The 25,233-nt window shown below is 46.5% G+C and overlaps 1 long non-coding RNA gene across 1 annotated transcript in view; it reads right to left on the bottom strand.

Moving 5' to 3' along the window:
* Positions 1 to 236: 236 nt before the first annotated feature.
* LOC133259502 (uncharacterized) overlaps positions 237 to 25,233 on the bottom strand; it is a 49,990-nt gene continuing 24,993 nt past the window's right edge. The window contains exon 3 of the long non-coding RNA XR_009740434.1: positions 237 to 521. This is a non-coding gene — a long non-coding RNA (uncharacterized LOC133259502). The remainder of the gene's footprint in view (positions 522 to 25,233) is intronic.

Below are 25,233 nucleotides of genomic sequence, written 5' to 3'. Positions count from 1 at the left end.
GAAGCCACCAGTGTCCCCAGCTGCCACTCCCACCCCCACCATAATCTGGGGCTCCCGTGTCCCTCCACATCTCTGGCACTGTGGCCCTGCTTTTGGTTTTATGGGGTAATATTCTTTGATTCCCAAATACCTTGTGGGAATTTGCTGGGGCTGGGAGGTGGGAACCTGAGAAACAAAAGGATGATTTACAGTCGTTCAAAGGCATCATTCTAACCAGAAAATTTAATTTACAGACTTTCGGTTCTTTCATTTCCATTTTTGAAAGAGAAAAAAGAAAATCAATTGAGGCACACTGAGTCCCTCTTGCTTAGAGGTTAGTTCAAGGCATCTGCATCTTCAGAAAGCCTTCTTGGCATTAAGCAATAAACAGGCCAAGCAGATAAAACCACCCTGTGTTTAAAAAGCTGGTCTGTCTCCGAGGCAGAATTTTTATAGATAAAACAATGGAATGTGACTCAGAGAAGTCATCTTGTAAAAACGGTCCCACGTCGACACAGAGCTCCTCACTCAGGAAGTGAACCCTATAAGAGATAGGAAGGTTTGGGGGGATTTAGATAATTCTTGACTTTTGGCTTCAAAAGACTACCTTAAAGCCCTGTGTCGCCTAGATGCATTTTTATGTTGCAAATATTTCCTCCACACCTCTGCTGTCTCATCACTTGAAATGCCCCCCCCCTCTCTCAGATCATCAAAACGACCCAATGGATCCTGCAGAAAAAGGAATGTCTGGTAAGGAAGGTTTAAGAAATGATGAGTTCAGAAAGCATCAGCAGGCCTCTTCACTGCTGGTCCTTCACTGCTGGCTCCTCAGTCTTCAATTAGAGTGCATGGTTTCCCTGAGCTGTGACGGCAAGTCAGGGGGCTGGCGGGGGCCAGTGCTATGAGTGCAAATCCAAGTGGTGCTGCTAAAAGGGGGCTCCATCCAGGACGTGCTGGGCCAGGGTCTCATGGTGCTTTCTTCTCTGTGCCTTTGTTTCTCTCTCTCTCTTCTGCTTCAGCATCTGTCTAAACGTCCATTATTTCCTACCACAGACAGGCTTCATTTGCATGGCAGGAGGTCTCAGCCACGGATGCCTCCAGTGCTGGCTGGTAATCCTGGGTAGGGTTGGGGTGGGAGTGGCATCCCACTTCAAGGAGAGGATATCCAGGTCTTGGTCACCTTGTGGACCAGGAAATGGTCACCTGACTGCCCCTGGGTCAGGGTAGGGGTCACGATAGGGGACCGTATGCTTACCAGACTTCAAAAAGTACTGCATAGGGACTTCCCTGGCGGTCCAGTGGTTAAGACTCCGTGCTTCCACTACAGGGGGCTCAGATTCTATCTCTGGTCAGGGAACTAAGATCCCACATGTCCACATGTGGCCAAAAATGAAGAAGAAAGGTTAGGGTTTGGACTAGAAGGTGATGTAAGTTGGGATGTGTTTGGCTGCAGGGAAACTCTGGCTGGTGTCTTAAATAATATGATCTTAAACATCATACTATTCAAATACTCAAATACTATCAGCTATTTCAAACCTAAAAGATGATGCTATGAAAGTGCTGCACTCAAATATGCCAGCAAATTCCAATATGCTGGAAAACTCAGCAGTGGCCATGGGACTGGAAAAGGTCAGTTTTCATTCCAATTCCAAAGAAAGGCAATGCCAAAGAATGCTCAAACTACTGTACAATTGCACTCATTTCACATGCTAGTAAAGTAATGCTCAAAATTCTCCAAGCCAGGCTTCAATAGTATGTGAACAGTGAACTTCCAGATGTTCAAACTGGATTTAAAAAAGGCAGAGGAACCACAGATCAAATTGCCAACATCTGCTGGATCATAGAAAAAGAAAGAGTTCCAGAAAAACATCTATTTCTGTTATATTGACTATGCCAAAGCCTTTGACTGTGTGGATCACCACAAACTGGAAAATTCTGAAAGAGATGGGAATACCAGACCACCTGACCTGCCTCTTGAGAAATCTGTATGCAGATCAGAAAGCAACAGTTAGAGCTGGATGTGGAACAACAAACTGGTTCCAAATAGGGAAAGGAGTACGTCAAGGCTATATATTGTCACCCTGCTTATTTAACTTATATGCAGAGTACATGGTGAGAAACGCTGGGCTGGATGAAGCACAAGCCGGAATCTAGATTGCCAGGAGAAATATTAATAACCTCAGATATGCAGATGACACCACCCTTATGGCAGAAAGCAAAGAGGAACTAAAGAACCTCTTGATGAAAGTGAAAGAAGAGAGTGAAAAAGTTGGCTTAAAACTCAACATTCAGAAAACTAATATCATGGCATCCAATCCCATCACTTCAGGGCAAATAGATGGGGAAACAGTGGAAACAGTGACAGAATTTATTTTGGGGGGCTCCAAAATCACTGCAGATGGTGACTGCAGCCATGAAAGTAAAAGACACTTAACACTCCTTGGAAGAAAAGTTATGACCAACCTAGATAGCATATAAAAAGCAGAGACATTACTCTGCCAACAAAGGTCCATCTAGTCAAAGCTGTGGTTTTTCCAGTGGTCATGTATGGATGTGAGAGTTAGACTATAAAGAAAGCTGAGCCCCAGAGAATTGATGCTTTTGAACTGTGGTGTTGGAGAAGATTCTTGAGAGTCCCTTGGACTGCAAGGAGATCCAAGCAGTGCATCCTAAAGGAAATCAGTCCTGAATATTCATTGGAAAGACTGATGCTGAAGCCAAAACTCCAATACTTTGGCCACCTGATGTGAAGAACTGACTCATTGGAAAAGACCCTGATGCTGGGAAAGATTGAAGGCAGGAGGAGAAGGGGATGACAGAGGATGAAATGGTTGGATGGCATCACCAACTCAGTGGACATGAGTTTGAGTAAACTCCGGGAGTTGGTGATGGACAGGGAGGCCTGGCGTGCTGCAGTCCATGGAGTCGCAAAGATTCAGACACAACTGAACAAATGAATTGAATTGAAACATCATACTATTGTATGTATATGTCTGCATGCTCAGTCGTGTCTGACTCTTCGCAATCCCTTGAACTGTAGCCCACCAGGCTCCTCTGTCCATGGGATTTCACGGGCGAGAATACCAGAGTGGGTTGCGATTCTTTTCTCCAGGAAATCTTCCTGGACCAGGGATCAAACCCCCATCTCTTGCATTGGCAGGAGGATTCTTTACCACTGAGCCACCTGTGAAGATCATACTATTACATGATCTCAAATATCAACAGGTAAAAAGGTAAATGGTTTTAGAATCGGCTCAGAAATTCAACAGAGTCACTAAAGACTCAGGCTGTCTCCATTTCCCTTCTCTGCCTTGCTCACTGGGTTGGCTTTTCTTTCTCTGCTTTGTTAACTTAAGGTCACAAAGGGCTGCCACAGCTCCAAGTACTATGCTGTCACACAACCTGCTCCAAAGATAGAAGGGAGTGGGCATGGAAACCACTCTTCTGCCTCTCTATCTTTTTATTGGGGATGAAAATTTTCCCAGAAGTCCCTAGTGAACTTCCCTTTTATCCCATTGGTCAGAGCAGATCACATTGCCATGCCTCGATGCAAGGGAGGCTGGGAAACTAAGTACCCTGTTTATCTCCTCTGTTGTAAGAAGCAGGTAGAGAAGCCCTGCCAGATGGATAAACAACAGTGATGCCATGGGAATGTATTAGTCAGGGTTCTCCAAAGAAAAGGCACCAATATTTATTGAGATTTATTATAAGAATTGGCTCATGAGATGAGGTGGTACAATGGTAAAGAATTCATCTGCCAATGCAGGAGTCACGGGAGATGAGGGTTTGATATCTTGGGTAGGGAAGATTCTCTGGAGAAGGAAATGGCAACCCACTCCAGTATTCTTGCCTGGGAAAGTACATGGACACAGAAGCCTGGCGGGTTGCAGTCCATGGGGTCTCAGAGTCAGAGATGACTGAGCGACAAAGCACACACACATACATGATGCAGGTTAAAAGCCCCACAGCCTACCCTCTATAAGCTAGAGAAACAGAAACACTGGGGGTGTAATTCAGTCTGAGTCTGAAGGTCTGAGAACCAGGAGTGCGAATGTCCAAGAGAGCCAACGTTTTCCCCCAAGTTGAGTCCCAAACAGTAAGTCTTGTTCCTTTGGCTCTTTTTGTTCTGATCTACTCATGAGCTGGAAGGAACATGGTTCTGAGCTGCATCAAACTCCCCACAGCAAGAAGAGCCCACAGCCCCATGAGCTGCCCATCCAAGAAACACCCAAAGAGTCTTGAGGTCGAAAAAGATGAGCTTCTGAACCTAGCATCCCTAGAAATTTAATTTTTTCCAATACAGAAAAAAATAGAATTAAAAACTAATTTTGTTGTTATTCAGCCTCCAAGTCATGTCCGACTCTCTGTGACTCAATGGACTGCAGCACACCAGACTTCCTTATCCTACTCTATCTCCCAGAGTTTGCTCAGCTTCATGTCCATTTATTCGATGATGCCATCCAACCATCTCACCCTCCATCACCCTCTTCTCCTCCTGCCTTCAATATTTCCCAGTATTAGGATCTTTCCTGATGAGTTGGCTCTTCACATCAGGTAGCCAAAGTATTGGAGCTTCAGCTTCAGCATCAGTCTTTCCAATGAATTGTTGTGTCCAGCTCTCTGTGACCCCATGGACTGCCGCATGCCAGACTTCCCTTTCCTTCACTATCTCCCTGAGTTTGCTCAAACTCATGTCCATTGAGTTGGTAATGCCATCCAACCATCTCATCCTCTGTCGCCCTTTCTCCTCTGCTGCTGCTGCTGCTAAGTCGCTTCAGTCGTGTCCGACTCTGTGCGACCCCATAGACGGAAGCCCACCAGGCTCCCTCGTCCCTGGGATTCTCCAGGCAAGAACACTGGAGTGGGTTGCCATTTCCTTCTCCAATGCATGAAAGTGAAAAGTGAAAGTGAAGTCGCTCAGTCGTGTCCGACTCTTTGCGACCCCATGGACTGCAGCCTACCAGGCTCCTCTGTCCATGGGATTTTCCAGGCAAGAGTACTGGAGTGGGGTGCCACTGCCAGAGTCTTTTTAGAAAACCCAAAATTTTAAAATAACCTCTTTCAGGTGGTCTGCTATAAAGGATAGGTGGCACTGAGCTCTTCTCATGTCCCAGAAAGCTGGCCACAAAAATGCCCATCCACCACGACACACAAGCAGCTCCATTTTGGGGCAATTCTCTCCACTTCTGGAAGGTTCTGGAGGCTTACCACAATTGCCCCTATCTGTTTGAATCTTCTTGGCGGCAGAAAATCACTGACCACAAAGCTTCCAGGGCAGGCATTTAAAATCAACCCAAAGACACTCCTTTTCACATGCTTCTGCCTCCGAGTACTTTTTTTCACAGTTGAGCTCCACACCTTTCCTTGCAGACAGGACTGGCATCCAAGCCAGGAATTCTTTCAAGGCACTCTATATGCATGAATATGATCACCTTGAGCTTGGGCAGGAAAAGGAGCGCTCCAGTTACCAGGGGCTTGGGAAGGCTTTTAATAGGAAACATTTGTGCCAAATAAAAAGCCTTCTCCTCGTGTTTTGCTTTCGTGGTAAATTATCTGCTCCAAGGATCCATCCTGAAGTCCCTGTGGAGGGCAGACTCCGAGGCATGGCTGAGTCCAGATTTGTGGCTTCGTGCAGATAGATTTTCAGCTGTTGCGTCCAAACTGCAACCAGGGGACAATACGAACAGAACTGCTTTTGTTCTGATTAAACTGTTTTTAATGGTCCCTTCTCAGCCAGGCCTCAGTGGAAGTCTCAACAAGGCCACTCATTGAGCCGTCCTTGAAAGAGCCAAGTGGGGCAGAGCACGCGGGAACCGGCGGGAGGGGCTGGCGGCCCTTTACTCAGCCCTGGTGGTCCTGCCGCAGAGGAGGACTGGGCTGTTTTATTTGTCTAAAATGGAAAAGGGAAGGGGGCTGGTGTGAGGGGGACTGTCCCACAAATTTCCATAATTAGTGCCATACTCAAACACACACACACATGCACACGCATGCACACACACACACAAACAAACACAGTAACATCAAATATCCCAGACGGACAACTGCTACATCTGCGTGCATGCTCCATCATGTCCAACTCTTTGCAAATCCATGGACTGTAGCCCACCATGCTCCTCTGTCCATGGGATTTTCCAGTCTAGAATACTGGAGTGGGTAGTCATTTCCTTCTCCAGGGGATCTTCCCAACTCAGGGGTCAAACTCTCATCTCCTGTGTCTCCTGCACTGCAGGTGGATGCTTTACCACTGAGCCACTGGGGAAACCCCTCCCAGAGGGACAGGGTTCCCAAAAGCTGAAAACCCAGGATTTGATAGAACCAATGCAGAACCGGAACATGTGTTTCCCTGGCCAAAGACCTCGAACTACGTCGGGGAGCCACATTCTAACCACTGTGTTTTCATCTGGAGGTCTCAGAAGTCCCTTTGGTTCCTGCAGGATCCAGAATGCAGAAGGGAAGAAACAGGCTGAAACGTAGTAGCTGCTCACAGGGCACAGCATGCTGCCTGCTCAACACCCCTATTAAAACCCAGGATCCATGGAAGGTTGTTGCTGTCTCCGTAACAACAAGGACCAGAGAGACAAGAAACAAAAGCTATGATTTCTCCCTCTGAGGAAGTTTCCCCCTTTTTAATTGTACATGTGCAAGTGAGATTTCAAATGTGCTTATTTGTTCTTTTCTAAGGAATACATGTTGGTTTCCCCCACATCAGTGAAGTCCAGATGAGTTGTTCTCAGCCTGGGGTGAATATTCTGCCCGTCAGTGTTTGGGGACTTTGTTAGTTATTCACAACTGCAGGGGGTGCTACTGACATCTGGTGGGTGAAGGTCATGGGTGCTGCTCACTCTCCCATAGGGCATGGAACAGCCCCGCAGCAGAGAAGCGTCTGATCCAAATGTCCACAGTGCCAAGGCTGAGGGACCCTGGGCTAGAATAAAGTGACCCAGACTCATGGCCAAGACTGAAAGGGCCCAGAGCCCTGCTTAGTTAAAAGTTAGGAAAGATGGAATTGCTGTCTGATGGGCGGGAGCACAATTCCTCCCTTCCAAATGTGTCAGAACAGCAAGGGAAGGGGACTGCTGCTCTTTGAAGCAAGGGCTTTGGGGTTAGCCTTTATTTGGCACTAAATCATCTTAAATTGCATGGGGAAATGGAATACAATTCAAGTTATATTACTAATCAATCTTTCAGTGGAATAAATCACGTGGGACGAGATTCTATTAAATCTGTAAGTAATTAAAGGTCACGGTGGACTTTGTGGGAGAAACTCTGGACTTTCATCAACCTTCGCTCATGCTCACCCCCACCCCAGAAAACACACCTGCTTCTATCACAGGGGACTGTCGGGAGGTAAACCGTGCTTCTTATGTGACATATTGATTTATTAATCACATCCCTTTTTCTCCAAGATGTAATGGGAAGGGGCTAATAGCAGAGAATTTTGAACAGAGAAGAGGGAGAAGCTTAGGATCAAATCCTGAGGTTTGAGTCTCGGCCCAACCAGCTGCGTAATCTTGAACTACCTGCCCACCCCCAACCCCACACAGGCCCCGAAACTTTGGGTTTTCTCATCTATAAAAAGGGAATAAAAATAATCCCTTTCTCCTAGGGTTCTTACCAAGATTAAAATGAGATCAGGGATTTAAACAGCTTAGCATACTCCCCAGCCCTGGGAAGAGTTCAGGAGATGCTGGTTATCTTTCTGGTCCGGCTTTGTCCTTCTGCAGATCCAACAAAGTCTGGAGTAATGAGGTCCCCTCTGTATTCCTGGGGCACCCTGCTTTTCTACATCCACTTAATTATATTGGTCCTGAGGACACGTGTGACTTGGAATCTCCTTTCTCCTCGAGAACGTAAGCTGTATGAGAGCAGACCAGGTCTGCTGTAGTGCTAAGCATAAGAACACAGTAAGCACTCAGTAAGTGCTTGTGAAATGAATGAACAGTGAAGAGAATATCTGAGCAGTATCAAGAGCCTGGATCACAAGTCTTTTCTCTCCAAGTTACTAGCTGTGGACTTGGAATTTCAAAGACCACAGCCTTTTCTTTCTCTCTCGAATACTGAGTACATCAGGAGGTGCTGCCCCCTCTACCTTCAAGGTAGGTTCTGACTCTATCCACTTCTCCCACCAGCACCTGGACTCCGACCACCATCACCTCTGCCTGGAGAGCCTCCTGCAGGAGCCCAGGTCACACTTCGAAGTTGCTCCACCCTTCTGGCTGCCCTTCTTTAATGCCCTTGCTCCATTCCAGATGTCCCAGCCATCCTGGCCTCCCCCAGTACCAGCACCCAGACCACCCATCAAACACAGCCTCTTCTACTCTGCAGTTAGAGTACTAATGGTACTGCCCCTGAGTTAGTCACTCTCAAATTTCCTTCTATTTAAGGTTCTTCAGGAATTGGATGACACTGATCCACAAGACAACTCCTTTCACGCTATCCCCCTTGTTTTCAAACTTTTCTTGGTTTTTCCCTCCCCTCATAATGGACTAGTTTCTTGGTGGCTAGAGGTCTTGGGGGGGTACTTTCTGTGGTGCTCACATAATTTTTCCTTTTATGGGTGGCTTTGAGGGTGGCAACCAAGGGCAGACTGACTGAAATCTGAGCTTTGTCTCGTGTCAAGGTCCAACGCAGTGTTCTAATTTCATTTTAGCTATTACAGACAACAAAACCCAAAGCATTATATATCTTGCTTTTTTTTTTTCTTGAAAGTGAAAGTGTTAGTTTCTCAATCATGTCCGATTCTTTGTGACCCCATGGACTGTAGTCTGCCAGGCTCCTCTGTCCATGGGATTCTCCAGGCAAGAACACTGGAATGGGTAGCCATTCCCTTCTCCAGGAGATCTTCCCAACCCAGGGATCAAACTCAGGTCTCCTGCACTGGCAGGTGGATTCTTTAACATTTGAGCCACCAGAAAACACAATTTCCTGATGCATACAGTAAGCTAACCTCCCAGGAGTTAGATCCAACTCTGAATTCCATTAGCAACCTTTATCTTGCTGCACTCTTGCTGTTCCACACCATAGGTGACCATGTGGTCATCCAGGAATCAAAATTTCCTCATCCCACACCCTTTCATCTTCTCTTCTCAAGCCACATGCTTCCATGAGCCAGTGCTGGGCTAATTAATACTGCTTCTGACACCAACTATATGCTCTGTTTGTACTCTCAGCACTTCTAACACCAAATGTGTGTGTGGGTTTTTTCCTACACCAACTAATTCTCCAACCCTCTGGATACCAATTGGGTATCCTACAGTTCAGTTCAATCCTGATACTAACACCTGGAATTAGACCCCATATATTAAGGGCTCAGTCCCAAAAGACTAACCTGACATTAGATGTCAATCACAAGTCCTGGACCTCCTGCACTTCTGACCAACCAGCTTTAAATTGGGGGTTCCCATGACCCCCAGGCTCAATAATTTGCTGTACCTGCTCACAGAACTCAGAAACACATTACTTACATTGACTGGTTTATTACAAAGAATAAAAATGAACACCCAGCTGATGAGGTGCACAGGGCAAGGTTGGGAATGGTCAAACTAGGAGCTTCTGTTCCTGTGGAGGTGGAGTGCTCCCCCATCCCAGCATGCGAATGCATTTGAGAACCTGGACATTTCCTGGACATCATCATTTAGGGTTTTTTTATGGAAATTCCAGTCTTCCCTGGTGGCTCAGTGGTAAAGAATCCACCTGCCAATGCAACAGACACAATTCGATCACTGGTCAGGGAAGATTCCCCTGAAGAAGGAAATGGCAACCCACTCCAGTATTTTTGTCTGGAAAATCCCATAGACAGAGGAGCCCGGTGGGTTACAGTCCATGGAGTCGTAAAGAGTCGGAAACAACACAGCAATTGAACAACAACAGCCATGGAAGTTTCATCACGTAAGCATGATCAGTTATTAACTCATTCCCCAGCCCCTCACCCTTCCCCTGAGATTGAGGGGTATGGCTAATAGCCCTAAGCTTCTAACCAAGATCAGGTTTTTCCAGTGACCAGCCCGCATCATGAAGCTACTTAGGAATCTACCAAGGGATGCCTCAACAGAGCAAAAGATGTTCCTATCACAAAATTCCGAAGGATTTAGGAGCTCTGTGTCAGGAACTGGAGTCAAAGGCCAGATAGTAGGAAAAAAAGATGCTCCTATCATCCCTATTACTCAGAAAATTCCAAAGGCTTTAAAAGTTTCCCATTATATGGAAGCCTCTCCACTCCACTCCTTATCTTCCTTCCTGTTCCTACCAGTATCTGTAATGGTTTGTACTCATCTGCTGTATGTCATCTTTCTCCCTCATGGGAGCAGAGACTTTATCTTCCTTATCACTCTATTCCTAATGCCTAGACATTGGGACAATTTTAAAAAATCAAGAAATATTTATTGAATGAATACAAAGATTTTTAAAAAAAATAACTGATGATTGATTACTTAATGATGAAGAGCTTAATTTAGGTTTGGAAGCCAGACTGCTTGAGTTCAAATTCTGGCTACTCTACATCTCATTGAATGTCCCAGGGTATGTGATTCTAGCCACAAGAACCTTGGTCTCCTCAGCCATAAAATGAGGAACAATAGCATCCATCCCTGAGGTTGTTGCAAGGATTAAGCAGTGTCCCCAATACATGCTGACAATCTAGTACCAGCATGTTGGAGACATTCAGGGGATCCGTGTGGAATAAGTTAATGTCTGTGGTGCTGGAGAAGGCTCTTGAGAGTCCCTTAGGCAGCAAGAAGATCAAACCAGTCAGTCCTAAAGGAAATCAAACTGAATATTCACTGGAAGGACTGATGCTGAAGTTGAATCTCCAATACTTTGGCCACCTGATGTGAACAGCTGTTTTATTGGAAAAGACCCTGATGATGGCAAAGATGGAAGGCAAAAGGAGAAGGTGGCAGAGGATGAGATGGTTAGATGGTTATCACCAACTCAGTGGACGCAAGTCTGAGCAAACTCCGGGAGATAGTGAAGGACAAAGAAGCCTGACGTGCTACAGTCCGTGGGGTCACACAGAGTTGGACATGACTTAGCGACTGAAAAACAATAACAAAATCAGTACAACCTTTAACCACTTTCAAAATACTCCTGTTGCAAGAAGGGGGACCCCTTCCAGGGCCTGAAACTGGGCTCTTGTCTAACACTCAGAAGTAAATTTTCTGAGGAGACACATGTGCTGATAAAGCAAGAGATTTTATTGAGAAAGGGTGCCTGGGCAGAGAGCAGTAGGGTAAGGGAACCCAGGAGAACTGCTCTGCCATGTGGCTTGCAGTCTCAGGTTTTATGGTGATGGGATTAGTTTCCGGGTTGTCTTTAGCCAATCATTCCAACTCAAAGTCCTTTCTAGTGGTGCATGCCTTGTTCAGCCAAGATGGATGCCAGAGAGAAGGATTCTGGGAGGTGGTTGGACATGTGGTGTCTCCTTTTTACTTTTCCCGAACTCTTCCGGTTGGTGGTCAATTATTAGTTCCGTGTTCATTACCAGGACCTCCTGTCGTAAAACAGCTCATGCAAATAGTTACTATGGTGCCTGGTGAGGGTGGGTGGTTTCAGTCAGTGCACTTCCCCTAACACTCTTCCCTTTTTAACTGATTCAGGTGTTAGTCGCTCAGTTGTGTCCGACTCTTTGCGACTCCATGGACTGCAGCCCAGCAGGCTCCTCTGTCCATGGAATTCTCCAGGTAAGAATACTGCAGTGGGTTGCCAGGGATCTTCCTGACCCTGGAACCTGGGTCGATAGAGAACCTGGGTCTCCTGCATTGCAGGAGGATTCTTTACTGTCTGAGCCACCAGCGAAGCCCCAGATTCAGGTAGAACCTTATGGAATTACTGATATTTGGCCATTTTTGACCTACACAGAGTTCAGCCTAAATATGTAGGCAGAATAAATACATTACTGATCCTGTTTTGCACATAAGTAAGCGTTCCTGGTGGCTCAGACAGTAAGGCGTCTGCCTGCAATGTAGGAGACCTGGGTTCGATTCTTGGGTCAGGAAGATCCCCTGGAGAAGGGAATGGCAAACCACTCCAGTATTCTTGCCTGGAGAATTCCATGGACAGAGGAGCCTGGCATGCAGTCCATGGAGACACAAAGAGTCGGACATGACTGAGTGACGAACACACACACAAAGTCACAGTCAAGCAAAAGCCAGGGACCTTTCCAGGCCATGCAACTGGGAAACACTGGAGTCAGTCTGAATCCAGAACTTCTGCTCTGTGTTCTTATTTGGACCTTTGTGCCTTTAGGAGAAACTGGCATAAGGTGCCAAGAGAACTTCAGAATCCCTTTGTTCCCTCCTGGGTGCAGGAAAGAGGCAACTGCCCAAACAGAGGTGCCAGCAAGGGGTGGGGGCAGCTGGAGGAGGGCCTGGCAGGGCCCTCCACTTTCCAGCTGAGTGGGAAATGAACTCATTCTGTGATAAGCAGAGATATCCCCCCAACCCCATTCCAGCCCCCAGGAGAACCCCAGCAGCGTCTAAGCACATCACAGGGCTTCCTTTCTTCCCGTCCCCTCCCTCCCCCATCTCTCCTTCCTCTCTCTTTCTTTCCTTCCTTCCTCCACTTCTTTCCTTCCTTCTTTCCCTTCTTCATTTTTTAATTAAACAATGACAGGATTCCTTTCTAGCGGTTTCACAAGAGGGGAAATCACTTAGCAACCTTCATTATTTTCAACTTAATAACTTCCTGGGGTGGTGGAGGGGGAGAGGCCAAGCCCCCGGTGGGTGAAATGCCTTGCTGGGTAAGCGGCTCAGGGGCCGGCTCTGCAGCAAATGAAGCATTTGACCAAATACTTCTCATATTTTCCCTCTCCCTGGTAAGCGGCTTTGTTTGGAGTGAACGTTTTTTTTCCCTCCGTGATAAACATGAGTGACTACAGTTGACTGCAATTTTTTTCAGCTGGCTGCAGCTTCAAAGGTTTTTGGGTTTTGAATTCCAGGCTTTTTAAAATTAATTTTCTTTTTTTTTTTTTTTTGCTCTCAGACACACCTATAGTAGATAGTAGAAATATGAATTTCATCTTCAAATAAAAGAGAAATAGGGAGGTGTGTTTTGGGGAAGTTGTTATTGGTGGGGTCAGATTGGCATGAATAGTTTCTAGTGATGAAAACCCTGTAGATCATTATAACCCACTGAGCAATGGATGGTGCGGGGGGTGGGGGTAGGGGTATGCCAGAGTCTAGCCCAAGGCTGCCAAATAATAACAGAAAACAAGTACTGAGCCCTGACCATGAGCCCCTCATGGAGATATAAAGTCATGGATCCTCAAATCACTTAGGAGGTAGGTGCCAAGATTATCCATCAGGAGCTGAAGCACAGAGAAGTTAAGCAACTTATCCTGGGTCACACAGCTCCACAGTTGAAGCTGAAGCTGAAAGTGGTTTGCTCCAAAGCTGGGCTACCTCCCCAAAGTCACTCCTTGTACTGAAAGACTAACACTCTATGAGCAAGCAGCTATAAATCAAGACTATTAAAATACCTACTTTGAAGTGCTGCCATGGTGATTCAATGAGATAAAGGCATGAAAGATTCTGGTACGTGATTCCTTAAGAAACATTTGCCCATTTCCTGCCTCTCCCAGCTGGCAGGACACATTTTTAAATACCAAAGATTCAGACAGATTAGGGTTCAAACTGGGCACTCATCCTTTCCTGGCCATGTGATCCTGGGTGAGTCACTTAACCCTTTCTGAGCCTCAATGATCCTCATCTGCAAAATGGAGCTAATGATGGTGCAGACCTCATGGGGCTGGGGTGAGAATCAAGGCAGAGAGATGAGATAAAGGTCATTGGTATTTTTTTTTAAAAATCATTAACAAGCTGGCAAAACTCCAGAATAGGGCTAAGAGCACAGGTGTCAGGTTTGATGAACCAGAAATCTCATAAAGCAGCCTGGAGATCCCCCAAAGTTCCTATATTCAGCATCCACTTGTGCCAGCCACTGTGCTATGCTCTGATTCTCTCACTGAACCCTGGTAACAAGTCTGGAACCAGGTCCAGGTTTTAGCTCCGCATTACAGACAAGGAGACTGAGGCTCAGGGAGAAGTGAGTTCTGATCACACAGTGAGGGGGAGTGAAGTGAGAGTTTAAACCCAGGCCAGTCCACTGCCCACCCCCTAGCTTTTGGACACTCCACTATATCACTGTCTGCCACATTTCTGTTCATGAAAGGCTCAGTATCCACTGTTCTCTGTTGGTTGCTGAGTGACCAGACACCAGCGTCAGACAACACAGTCATGACATCCTTAGCTGATCCCTTTGCTATTTTCAATAAGGAGCAGATCTGAGGGAAGACCTCTGAGGTTTTTTTCATAGCTAAGTGAAGTGAGTCAAAGTCGCTCAGTTGTGTCTGACTCTTTGCGACCCCATGGACTACACAGTCCATGGAATTCTCCAGGCCAGAAAACTGGAGTGGGTAGCCTTTCCCTTCTCCAGGCTATCTTCCCAACCCAGAGATCACACTCCCTTCCTAATACAGCTTGTAGCTGTCAGAGGTGAATGTGGGTCAGGATTCTTAAAAAAGACCTGAATCCCACAAAGCAGACTTGTGCAGATATGCCCTCACCCTCCACCCCAAGCAGAGTAGAAGCAAATCCCTGAATTCTTACAGTTCCCTACAACCTCCCCAAGAGCAGGTCTGGTGGGATCTTCCAACCTCCTTGCTGGCGTAGGGAGACCCGGCCGTTCTTTGTCATGTTAATGAATCATGTTAACAGGGTGTTTTAACAGAAACATTCATCACCTTTTGTGCAACAAGGCTTTCCCTTTTTGTTCGACTTAAATGGTTAAGTAGGTAATAAACGCCTATCAGCTCCACCACTACAGGCTGGTAATCCCTCCAAACCATAAATCTTCCCAAAGATTATTACTGTCCTGATAAATTAACACTTGGAGGAAACTGGTAAGCCAGGGTTTGGGGCTGCCTGTCCAAAGGAGCAAGGAAGAAAACCTGGGTTCTCTCTGAGAGGTAGATCTCCTGACCAGTGCGGGTCTGGGAAGAGAAGGTGCCCCTCCCGCCCACCTAGGGTGGGATGCCAGCCCAGCGGTGGTCACCACTCTCTCCCTGCAAACTCCGACCCCTTCTGTCAGTTACAAAAGGCCCTACAGTGTGCTGGGCACTTTGCTAGGCCTGAGACAACAGAGAGAAGGAACCAGATGGCACACTCCTCTGCCAGAGAGAATGGGTTCCAGGGGAGACTGGAAACGATGCCCAGTGACTTGAGGCTACTTAATCATGCATGGCTGACCCCAGGAAGGAGCTGGGCAAGGGGCCCACCTCCTTGAGGTGGTGACGGTCATCTAAGAGGCTGGGTGGCTCAGATCTGCTGGTGTGGCTAGGTCAGGACCTTCTCCTGGAACTCTCTTCTCTGCAGTGGCTGGATGGGAGGGGAGGTGGGGGTAGGGGGATACATTCATTTCCTGCAGCTGCTATAATAAAGCACCCAAAACGCAGATGGCCTACAATGACAGGAACTTATTCCCTCGCAGTCCTGGACACTAGACGTCCAAAATCAAGGTATTGGCAGGACCAGCATTCTTAAGGGAGGATCCTTCCTGGCCTCTCCCAGCCTCTGGTGGCTTGGGTATTCTTGGCTTACGGCTACATCTCTCTGATCTCTGCCTCCATCTTCACATCATCCTCCTTTACACATCTGTGTCCAACTGCCCCTCTCCTCTTAAAACACCAATTCTACTGGATTAGGAGCCCATTCTCCTCCAAATGTGACTTCATCTTATTACCACAATCTGCATCAACCCCCTCTCCAAATGAGGTCATGCACTGAGATCCTGGGGGTTAGAGCTTCAGCATACCTTTTGGGGGGACACAATTCAACCCATAATGAGAGGTTGCCATCAGCCCCCTTCTCCTGGCTCTTCCTTTAACTCCTCCAACTCCCAGACCAGGCATGGGTTCAGCTCCCTGGTGAAGGTCTCGGCTGTGGCAGGACCCCATCACCATGGTCAGAAGGGACAAGAACCAACACGAGTTCCAATCTGTCCCTGTGGGTGCCAGCTTGTGCTTGTGGGTTCTAGCATATTCCCCCCGCTTCCAGTGCAACATTCACTTTGCCTTCCTAACCATTCGTCCTGCAGACCCAAGTGCCAGCATCTGCCCAGGCCTCCTCAGATCCCCTTTTCAGCTCTGTGCTCTCCTCCTGTCTCCCCGAGGCCCCAGACCTGCCACTGTTTTCAGAGCAAGGCACCTGGGCTGCTGTTTCTGCGCTGCCGGCAGGCATAGTGAGCTGGAGACACCTGGTTTGTGCTGTCCCAGTGGCCCTGAACTAATGATCAAAAGTCCAGCTCCCTGCCTCCAGGCAGGCTGGGATCTGAGGGTCACTCACACTCCAGAGCTCCCTGTAGGCGGGGTCCTGAGCTTAGCGTGGTGTGTGCCTGAAACCACTTCATGCTTGATACCTTCCCACTCCTGTCCAGCTGCCCCTGGATATACATCCTCTGGAAATCATGGGCACATGAATCCATGTCTCAGGTTTTGCTTCAAGGGGACATGACCTAATGTAGTGACATTTAGCCAAGCGGTTTCAAGCTGCAGGTTACAGGTCAAACTGGTGGCGTTAAAGTTTTTTTCAATAATTTATTAACTTTTGGCTGTGCTGGGTCTTCACTGATGCATGGATTACTCTCTAATGGCAGCGCACATAGGGTTCTCGTTGTGGTGGCTTCTCTTCTTGCAGAGCATAGGTTCTAGGGCATGAGGGCTTCAGTAGTTGCTGCAAGTCCAGCTCAGGAGCTGCAGTTCCCAGGCTCTAGAGCACAGGCTCAGTAGTTGTGGTGCAGGGGCTTAGCTGCTCCACAGCATGTGAGATCTTCTTGGAGTAGAGATCAAATCTGTGTCCTCTGCATTCACAGGTGGATTCTTTACCACTGAGCCACTTGGGGAGTCCCTGGGGTTGGGGAGTAGGTATTCTGGGAAGATAGACCAACTTGTGCAAAGGTACAGAGGAGAACGCATAGAGTCAGCTGGGTGCAGCTGAAGGTTGTATTTATGAGGGGGAGGTTCAGAGATGCTCAAGGTGGGAAGGACTGTAGCCCCAAGTCCACTGTACTGAGCAGTCTGGACTTTATGGTAGACGGGGAACACCTGGCGGCCTCTCACACCCAGAGAGAGAGAGGAAAGAAAGTGGGCAGGTGAAGATGTGCCAAAGAGGAGACACAAAGAATCCACAGAGAAGCTGGGCCCACAGGACCCCCGCATGGGGTGGGGTCACATCCTAACTGGGGTGGCCAGGGGCCTTCCTGACCAGTGTGAGCAGTCACCTCGCCTCCCCGAGGGCTTTGCAGTCACCCGAGGGTCCAAGCCATCCCGAGGCCTCTGCCTTCTTGGGTAAACTCCACCCCAACCTTCTTCCGGAAGTGGTCAGAAAACAGCCCTGTCTCTTCCCTCCAAAACAGCCCTGCCTCTTTCCTCCTCCCTCCACTGTCCACCACTTGGTCTCCACTGCTTAGCCGTGGGCTATCTTCCCTCAGAAGTCAGTCTGTCTCCTCTCAGATAAGCCACTTGGGAGGCATGGGCATCCAGGAGGCAAGGTGCTGATCTAATTAGCCAAGTAAGGCAATCGACACTCAGGTGTGAGCACCCGCAGGCCACAGAGGGCCATCCAGCGGAGAGGAGTCCAGACCAGTGTGTGTGCAGCAGAGGGACAGGGGAGGGGGCAGGGCACGGAGGTGGCTTTCCCAGAAATGCTGGAAACTCCCAGAAAAAACTCACCTGGTTGTTTTCCGGAAGTGAAAGGTCACTCCCCTCTATCACATTTGCAGGCGTTCTCTGCCCTGACCCCTTCCTCCTGAAGGATAGAAAGCCTCACCCTGGAAAGAGTCCTGCCCTTCCAATCTTGAAACTCTTCCCACCTCTGTGCCCAAGTCATTCCCAGCCACCCCTAAAGACCCCTCAAAGGCACTGTCACTGCCAGCCACCAACCACACACATCCACATATTCAGGGAATGATTAGGGAGAGGGTCATCAGAGTGGCGGGGGAGGGGGGCGGGGGTGGGGCGTCCAGGAAATCCTTCGGTGGCCACAGACTTCTTAAGACATTTTCACAAAAATTTTCTTTAATTTGAAAATGAAACAGGTGTCATCATACCCAGTCCCTTTGTGCCAGCTGGGTGATTTCCAGCAACCACTTAACCTCTGGGCTTTGTTTCCCCTGTCATAAACTGGTATAACAACAGTTCCTGCTTCATGGGGTGGTTGTGAAGATTGCAACAGGATGATACATAGACAACTGATGAAGCTCTGGGTAAATATGATCTCTGGTCCTCAGTATGCCCTGATGGCAGGGCATACTTGGAAACAATCTTTCTGAAGATCAATATCAGAATATAGGTCAAAATATAAAACCCGCTTCTTACCAGCTGTGATCAAATACAGTAAAGCCCCATGCATATGAATGAATTCTGTTTCAAGAGTGCATTAAGTCCAAAAATGTTAGCCTACTAAGACAATCATCTATATAATACTGTAATAGATTTATAATACTTTTCACACAGATAATCATAAAAAACAAACACAAAATATAAAGAAAATATTTTTAATCTTATAGCCCAGTACCTTGAAAAATACAGTAGTACAGTTCCAACAGCTGGTATACAGGGGCTGGCATCAAGTGAATAGGCAAGAAGAGTTACTGGAGGTGGCAGAGGAGGTGGGCGATGGTAGAGCTGAAGGGTCATCAACAACAGGAGATGGAGGGCAAGCTGCAGTTTCACTCATGCCTGACGGTGATGGAATGCACATTCTCATCTTGGAAGTCTAAAACTTGAAGGTTTGTATGTAGGGGACTTACTGTCCTTTGGCCTCTCTGTGATTCAGTTTCCACACCTATAAACGGGACTAATAACGACTGTTTCAAAGATGGCTGTGTCTCCTGATTAATATTAGGACGGTTATTTGAGCCAATGATTTTCCTTTCCCAATTCCAGTATTCAATTTCACAATTGCTCAAGTGCTTCACAATAAATGCATAAGGCTGTTCGCTGCAGCAGTATTTGTAACAGCAGAGAATTAGCAACCACCTAAATAGCTACCCACAGGGGCGGGAATAATATAGGTCATCCATACAATAGATTCTTTGCAGCCGTTAAAAAAGAATGACTTTGATTTGGAATGACATCCAAGATGTCTCTAAATGAGGTGGATGAAACTGGAGCCTATTATACAGAGTGAAGTAAGCCAGAAGGAAAAACATAAATACAGTATACTAACGCATATATATGGAATTTAGAAAGATGGTAACAATAACCTGGTATATGAGACAGCAAAAGAGACACTGATGTATAGAACAGTCTTATGGACTCTGTGGGAAAGGGAGGGTGGGAAGATTTGGGAGAATGACATTGAAACATGTAAAATATCATGTAAGAAACGAGTTGCCAGTCCAGGTTCGATGCACGATACTGGATGCTTGGGGCTAGTGCACTGGGACGACCCAGAGGGATGGTATGGGGAGGGAGGAGGGAGGAGGGAGGAGGGTTCAGGATGGGGAACACATGTATACCTGTGGCGGATTCATTTTGATATTTGGCAAAACTAATACAATTATGTAGAGTTTAAAAATAAAATTAAAAAAAAAATATGTACCTGGCAAAATGCCTAGCAATAAAAGGAGCTCCATAATTGTTAAAAAAAAAAAAAAAGGAAGTGACTAATCTGTAGAGTGTTATCCCACTGTTGTTTAAAAAAAAATCATTAGAATATGCAAAAAAATTTCTAAGAGAATTTTCACAAACTGCTGATTTCTGAGGAAAGGGATTTGCTGTGACATTCATGTTTCAGTATTTTTGCAGTGAGATCACATGGCTTTTGTAATCTAAACATAGTCATATAATAAAGAGACATTGAAATGAAAATGGCTGTAACTGCCCTCCTCAGAGGAGGCAGAAGCTGAGCTTCTGGGAGTTGGTGGGGACCCATAGGCAAGAGGCTGACTCTGGAAAGGGGGAGAGCTGGGCTCCAGGGGTCAAATTCCACTGCACTGACCTGGAAAGGGCTGTCGCATACTTTGCAAAAGGAACCTCCAGTGCATCAAGTGTGACTTTGCCCTCAGAGATCCTCGGGCCAGGCCAGGAGACATTTCGATATTTAGAGGTGCAGGAATGGGGCGTGCAGTGCCCGGTGTCAGTCGCTCCGGCCGCCTAGAGAGGCCTCTAGGCTGCTCAGACCAGAGAGACCTCAGGCTCAGAACTGGCAAACCAGCTTCCTCCACCTTGGCATGTGGCTGCTTCAAACTGGGAGCAGAGAAAGCAGACAGCCGGACAGGGGGCCAAGGAGGTCACAATCTTCCTCTCCTTTCCACATCCCTCAGACTCTCCTTTCCAACCCCAACCACTCAGAATCTGCGAGACGGCACAGAGCTGTCTAGGTCACAATCATAACCAGAGCGAGGGTTCCTGTGGGCTTTCTTCAGACACGGTGTGCTCAGCAATTTTTATGGCTCATTTTATTTCATCTCCTGAATGAGGAGATTGGGGTTTGTTTATTATCTCCTTTACATAGTCAGGAACCTGAGGCTCAGAGATTTAAATACTTCATCTCAAACCACACACACTGCAATTGTGGGAATTTACAAATTTGTAATGTGTACATGTTTTTGTACATATTATCATTTTTACTACTTGTAAAAGCTAGAATTTAAACTCATCATATGTTGAAACCGTCTCACATACACAAAAAAACTAACACATATTAATAAACCAACCAACATCCAAGAATGTCATTGCTAGAAAGTTCTTTAGAGAGTCACATCATCGTTTGACAAATATTGATGGAGCGTCTTCTACGTACAATACACTGCCACCTGTCCTAATCTGGAGATGCCTGATAGTACTTTAAACAGTGTCTGACTCCTAAAAGGACTTCAACAAGTGTTTCTGAATGAGTGAGTGAACGAATAAATGTGAATGAAAATTTTTACATATACTTTTTTTTCAATATGGAAGAACCTTTCTTTCTTTCTTTTTTTTTTCACCAAATAGCACTTTATTCTGTTCAGTAGTTTGGTTTTTTTTTTTTTAATTATTTATTTGGCTATGCTGGGTCTTCATTCCTGAACGGGCTTTTCTCTAGCTGTGGCGAGCAGGGGCTATTCTTTGGTTGTGGTGCCTAGGCTTTTCACTGCTGTGGCTTTGCTTGTTGGGGAGCACTGGTTCCAGGTGTGCAAGCTCCAGTAGCTGCAGCACGTGGGCTCAGTAGTTGTGGCATAGTTGCTCCTCAGCATGTGGGATCTTCCCAAACCAGGAATTGAACCCGTGTCTCCTGCATTAGCACGCAGATTCTTTACCACTGAGCCACCAGGGAAGCCTGATTTTTACATACACTTTTTACACTGAAAATCTACCCTAAAATTCCTGTGTCAAAAATCTGGTAGATATGCCCTTTGTGTGGGAAAGAGATAGACTTGTCCTAGGAGACTGTGACAGCACATAGTTCAAAAATTTAAATGAGTGGATAAAATAACTCTCCACTCTAGTCCTATAAACCTCAATCTATCAAACTTAGCATTTATCTAAACTTTTCACAATAACTTTTGAAACTGGGCTTCCTGGGAATTCCCTCAAGGACCAGTGGTTAGGATGCTGGGCATTCACTGCCGTGGCCCCAGATTCAATCTCTGGTAGGAAAACAGATCCCACAAGTTGCCAAAAAATAAAATAAAACCGGGCTTCCTTACACTAGTGTCGGCAAGCTGGACAGAAAATGAGGAAAAGTAAGTTTCAGTTCAGTTCAGTTCAGTTGCTCAGTCGTGTCCGACTCTTTGCGACCCCATGAATCGCAGCACGCCAGGACCCCTGTCCATCACCAACTCCCGGAGTTCACTCAGACTCACGTCCATCGAGTCAGTGATGCCGTCCAGCCATCTCATCCTCTGTCGTCCTCTTCTCCTCCTGCCCCCAATTCCTCCCAGAATCCGAGTCTTTTCCAATGAGTCAACTCTTCGCATGAGGTAGCCAAAGTACTGGAGTTTCAGCTTTAGCATCATTCCTTCCAAAGGAATCCCAGGGCTGATCTCCTTCAGAATGGACTGGTTGGATCTCTTTGCAGTCCAAGGGACTCTCAAGAGTCTTCTCCAACACCACAGTTCAAAAGCATCAATTCTTTGGTGCTCAGCCTTCTTCACAGTCCAACTCTCACATCCATACATGACCACAGGAAAAACCACAGCCTTGACTAGACGGACCTTTGTTGGCAAAGTAATGTCTCTGCTTTTGAATATGCTATCTAGGTTGGTCATAACTTTCCTTCCAAGGAGTAAGCATCTTTTAATTTCATGGCTGCAGTCACCATCTGCAGTGATTTTGGAGCCCAAAAAGATAAAGTCTGTCACTGTTTCCACTGTTTCCCCATCTATTTCCCATGAAGTGATGGGACCAGATTCCATGATCTTTGTTTTCTGAATGTTGAGCTTTAAGCCAACTTTTTCACTCTCTACTTTCACTTTCATCAAGAGGCTTTGTAGTTCCTCCTCACTTTCTGCCATAACGGTGGTGTCATCTGCATATCTGAGGTGATTGATATTTCTTCTGGCAATCTGGATTCCAGCTTGTGTTTCTTCCAGTCCAGCATTTCTCATGATGTACTCTGCATATAAGTTAAATAAGCAGGGTGACAATATACAGCCTTGACGTACTCCTTTTCCTATTTGGAACCAGTCTGTTGTTCCATGTCCAGTTCTAACTGTTGCTTCCTGACCTGCATACAGACTTTTCCACAGTTTATTGTGATCCACACAGTCAAAGGCTTTGGCATAGTCAATAAAGCAGAAATAGATGTTTTTCTGGAACTCTCTTTCTTTTTCCATGATCCAGCAAATGTGGGCAATTTGATCTCTGGTTCCTCTGCCTTTTCTGAAACCAGCTTGAACATCTGGAAGTTCACGGTTCACATATTGCTGAAGCCTGGCTTGGAGAATTTTGAGCAGTACTTTACTAGCGTGTGAGATGAGTGCAATTGTGCGGTAGTTTGAGCATTTTTTGGCATTGTCTTTCTTTGGGATTGGAATGAAAACTGACCTTTTCCAGTCCTGTGGCCACTGCTGAGTTTTCCAAATTTGCTGGCGTATTGAGTGCAGCACTTTCACAGCATCATCTTTCAGGATTTGAAAGAGCTCAACTGGAATTCCATCATCTCCACTAGCTTTGTTCGTAGTGATGCTTTCTAAGGCCCACTTGACTTCACATTCCAGGATATCTGGCTCTAAGTCAGTGATCACACCATTGTGATTATCTGGGTTGTGAAGATCTTTTTGTACAGTTCTTCGGTGTATTCTTGTCACCTTTTCTTACACCTGGAGTAACAGGCAAGTTTGGTCTTGGAATATGGAATGAAGCAGGGCAAAGACTAATAGAGTTTTGCCAAGAAAATGCACTGGTCATAGCAAACACCCTCTTCCAACAACACAAGAGAAGACTCTACACATGGACATCACCAGATGGTCAACACCGAAATCAGATTGATTATATTCTTTGCAGCCAAAGATGGAGAAGCTCTATACAGTCAACAAAAACAAGACCAGGAGCTGACTGTAGCTCAGATCATGAACTCCTTATTACCAAATTCAGACTTAAATTGAAGAAAGTAGGAAAACCACTAGACCATTCAGGTAAGACCTAAATCAAATCCCTTATGATTATACAGTGGAAGTGAGAAATAGATTTAAGGGACTAGATCTGATAGATAGAGTGCCTGATGAACTATGGACTGAGGTTCGTGACATTGTGCAGGAGACAGGGATCAAGACCATCACCATGGAAAAGAAATGCAAAAAAAAGTAAGTTTAGTAAATGCTAACTATGAAACTTAGGCCACGGCACGTGTGTGCATGCTGAGACGCTTCAATCATGTCTGACCCTTTGTGACCCCATGAACTGTAGCCCACAAGGCTCCTCTTCCATGGTATTCTCCAGGCAAGAATACTGGAGTGGGTTGCCAGGCTCTCCTCTCAGGGATCGAACCCGTGTGTCTTATGTCTCCTGGGTTGACAGGCAGGTTCTTTACCACTAGCGCCGCCTGGGACATGGGCCACAGAGATATGGGCAATTGCTATGTGATTTATCCCCCCGCTTTTCTATATAATCTACCAGATGTCAGTGGAAGCTGCTGGGCTGGGTGTCAGGAGAAAACCTTTGAAGAGGATTGGCTCCCTGGATACTACCCTTCTGCCCCAGCCCCACTCTTCCTCGAGAAGGAGACTAAGGCTAAAACAATACACCAAGCTGGGAAGGCTGTCACGCATTGCCAGTGGTACAGTTCCTCTGGAGGGTAATTTGGGAACATCTATCAAAATTTCAAGTTCACATGCCCAGCCATGCCACTTCTAGGAACTAATCCTAGAGATCTCCTCTCACATGGCAGCAAGATCACTTCTGCACAAGCTTATTAAATGTAGTTCTCTTGGGAACAGCAAAAGAGCAACCACAATCTAAATATATCTAACAAAGGGGGCTGGTTATATGACACATCCACACAGAGAGAAGCCTCGGTGAACACCTGGACGCAGCCTTGCCTGAAGGCACTGGCTCTGCACTTTTAAGTTCTGTGAGCCCATATTTATTTTTCTGTTAAGCTGGTTTGATTAGGTTTTCTGTCACTAGCAACCTATAGAGTCCTGGCCATCCTGAGGCAGAACGCACAGGATGGCTTTTGATGTTGCTTTAGTGCCGCACCTCCGTGATCTGCATTGGGAGTTCCGTAGCCAGCTGCCAGCTCACGCTCCTGCCCGACAGGCTCGGGCTTCTCTGGAAGCCTTGGGGCAAACCATCAGGGCCACCCAACCTGGCTCCCTAACACCTGAAACCCTTTCTTCCTTTGATCCTCTTGTCCCCCACCGCATTTCTTCTCCCTCTTCCCTTTTTCAGAGGCTGTCTTCTTCCTGCTTTCCTAAGAGGAAGAATTAAGGACGAATGAAGGCTGAGTGTGGAATCCGGAATCATATACGTGAGATATCAAGCATCTCAGCTGTGTGACGTGGGCAGATTACTTAACCTCTCTGAGACTTGGTTTACTTTTCGGTAAAATGGGGATAATACTTCCTACTCTTGAGTCTTATAAATATGCTGTGTCACTGCATGGCCCATAGGAAGTACTCGTCCATGTTGACTACTATTATTAATCTTGATGGCCTCTCCCCAGTCCTTGGCCCACTAATGCCCATAGCCACCGGTGACCTTGAGGATTTATAAAGAGGAGATCAGCCCTTGGCCATCTCCCAGGCGGTCTCCATGAAGTCATCTGCAGACACTGT

Source organism: Bos javanicus, chromosome 13 (assembly GCF_032452875.1).
Source record: "Bos javanicus breed banteng chromosome 13, ARS-OSU_banteng_1.0, whole genome shotgun sequence".
NCBI lineage: Eukaryota > Metazoa > Chordata > Mammalia > Artiodactyla > Bovidae > Bos > Bos javanicus.
The sequence above is the reverse complement of the archived record's forward strand: the minus strand, read 5'-3'. Positions and strand labels throughout refer to the sequence as shown.